Source organism: Carassius auratus, chromosome 42 (genome assembly GCF_003368295.1).
Source record: "Carassius auratus strain Wakin chromosome 42, ASM336829v1, whole genome shotgun sequence".
NCBI lineage: Eukaryota > Metazoa > Chordata > Actinopteri > Cypriniformes > Cyprinidae > Carassius > Carassius auratus.
The window spans coordinates 14,039,704-14,042,200 of NC_039284.1; positions in this window are offsets into that span (position 1 = coordinate 14,039,704).

The following is a 2,497-nucleotide window of genomic DNA, read 5'->3' on the forward strand; positions in this document are numbered from 1 at the left end:
TTGTTGTATTGTCCTGATTTTTCACATTTTGTGTTCTGTACAGGAGTATGAGTGATGTTTTGAATTGCACAGATTAAAATGCATTAATTTGGTTTCAGTCTCGAAATATGCAATATCGTGTATATTCACAATATTCACAAGGCACCAGTTTTGTGAAGTTCATTACATGATATTACTGAAGTGTTGAATGTGTTTTACTGTATTAATAAACTTTTATTACTTAATTACTTATTTAGCTTGAAAAAAATGCTTATCATAACCTTAAAAATATGAGTTTTATCCTGACTTTTATAATTTATATATATATATATTTATTATTTATCTATCTATCAATTATTGAATCCAGTTTTAACAAGACAAACGTTTACGTTTGATCATGTACAACCTTATTTTCTTTTTTCATGATTTGGACTTCACAAGATTGAAAAGCTGCAAAAAAAATGGTGCGCTTGTCTCAGTGGTTGCTCTGAAAGCCAGAGATCTGGTTACACTGGCTGACATTACAAGGTACAAATAAAGAAATAATGTAAAATAATTTTTGAACATTTAAATGTTTCTGTAAATCACTGCTTGCTAGGAAACCAAGATGTTTGGGAGCAAAAACGGCATGCCAGCAAGCATTGAGTACAACAAACGACCCCAGTGTCATTTCAGAGGTGGTGATAGATCTGCAGGCCCTGGAGGCAGTGGGAACTGTTCCTGGGAAAGCTCATTGATATGATTAAAGGCAATCAAACCGCTCATAACAACAAAGCTTGCTTTTACAGTCGATTACTGTATACTGTATGCAGATGATGAATGAGTGTTGGTGGAGTTGGCCTGCGGAGCATCAATTGGCTGCAGTGTACAGCGGTGTCATCCAGAGGTTACAGAGGGATACCTTCCTAAACCTCTCGACTCGCTGGTAATGATCGTGTGTGGGGGGTGGCAGCCGTGAACCTGGCTCAGTTGCAGTATCTACAGGCAGTCACATGGAAAAGACCCACATCTGTAGATTCTCACATATGAGAAAAATGGTAAAATCTTCTGCTTTTAGTTGCACTGACATTTTGTGTTACATAAATTAAATGAAAATATGGTACTATACTGTATTTCAGACAGCTGAGAGCAAACTATCTATCAGAGGAGTCTGTTTTTGAGGCAAACTTCTAGAACTAAAAAAAATCTTCAGATTTCTGTAAAACCTTTTTTAGTGAATAAAATCCTTGGATGGATTGCCTCAGAATGTTGTCACTTACCACCTGTAACCAGTAAGTGGTGCTAATGTCTGTCGGTTTAATATTTGTGTCTTAAATCAAGTGAACAATAACTGGTGTTTTTTTTAGGGTAGTGTACATTAAACAAAATGTTACTTTAAACTATGCTGTTAATATTATATTGTAACCTTAAAGTTTAATTATTAACTGTAAGGGATAATGTACAGTCGTCATGTAATTATTGCAACAATCAAATCAAATCAAGGTGTTTAAATCAACTTATTTTTTCTCTGCATGCTAATTACACTGCTACTTAATAAAATAAATTAATTTAAAATAAGACATTTTATTTTCTAAGACAGAGACATTAAACTATTGCGTGTGTAGAAGTTAAAGTGACTTGCAGAAAAGATCTTTCTCTTGTTTGCTTGAAAACTTTCTTGTGGACATGCAAAGTCTTCAGAATAAATCAAATGAATTTTGCCCCAAATGAACTAAATAAATAAAATAAAGATAATTGTGACTTTTTATCTCACAATTCATTTTTTTTTTTTTGAATTCTAAGTTTATATCTTACAGTCTTTATATATAAACTCACAAGTCCTTGTAGAAAATTGCAAGATATAAAGATTTTTTTTAATTAGGTTTTGGTGGAAACAAGCTTGTCACAATTCAGCCTTTTTTTCTGGCCATTGTGAGTTCATACATTATAATTCTGGGGTGGGGGGGTGGGGGGGGGGATTGGACTTGAGAGACAAATTTGCAATTCTGAGATTATTTTTTTTATTGTTGAAACAAGAATTGTGAGTTATGAGAAAAAAAAAATCAGAATTGAAAGACAAAACTTTTATATATATATATATATATATATATATATATATGTATATATATATATATATATATATATATACATTGGCTCAAATAAGCTTTTTTTCTGGCAATTGCAAGTTCATGTCTTAATTCTGAGAAAAAGGTCAGAATTTTGAGATGAAAACTCAGAATTAAGATATAGAGTCAGAATTTGTGCCAAAAAGTCAAATTATTGAGAAAAAGGTACAATTACTGTTTTTATTAATTTTTTTTACGATTAATTTCGTAAGCTTCCACATCAGATTTTGGAACTAACGGAAAATTGCTCATGCAACAATATAATGTAAACCATTTGGCTTGTACCTCCAAAAGCTGTTTCCAAAAGCTGTTCCGTGATCAATGTAAATTTTGATGAAATTGCCAAGTACTTTGTCATGTGTTAGAACAAAGTCTTTGATTAGTAGCTACATTACGGGAATGCAGGACAGCAT